At 81.1% G+C, this 254-nt stretch overlaps 1 protein-coding gene across 4 annotated transcripts in view; it reads left to right on the forward strand.

Moving 5' to 3' along the window:
• ATP2B4 (ATPase plasma membrane Ca2+ transporting 4) overlaps positions 1-254 on the forward strand; it is a 51,404-nt gene continuing 51,150 nt past the window's right edge. For all 4 annotated transcript variants that reach the window (XM_085300336.1, XM_085300330.1, XM_085300334.1 and 1 more), the window contains exon 1: positions 1-128. The gene's annotated coding sequence lies outside the window, so the exon portion shown is untranslated. The remainder of the gene's footprint in view (positions 129-254) is intronic.

The raw sequence follows: 254 nt of genomic DNA on the forward strand, positions 1-254 counted from the left end.
CCCGGCTCGGCGCGGGTTGCCATGACAAGCAGTTTCGCTCGCTAGCGCCGGAGCTGCCGCCGCCCTCCCATGGCCGCCCGTGGGGGCTCCGCCGCCAGCCGGGCCGCGGCGCCGTCGGGGCTGAGCCGGTGAGTGCGCCGGGACCGGGACCGGGACCGGGACCGGGGGGGGGAGCAGGGGCAGGGGCAGCGCCCGGGGCCGGGGCTCCCCCCACCTCGGGCGCGGTCCTGCGGTGCCTCTGCTGCAGGACGGGC

This window comes from Rhea americana, unplaced genomic scaffold (assembly GCF_003343005.1).
Source record: "Rhea americana isolate MKP2758 unplaced genomic scaffold, rheAme1 scaffold_163, whole genome shotgun sequence".
NCBI lineage: Eukaryota > Metazoa > Chordata > Aves > Rheiformes > Rheidae > Rhea > Rhea americana.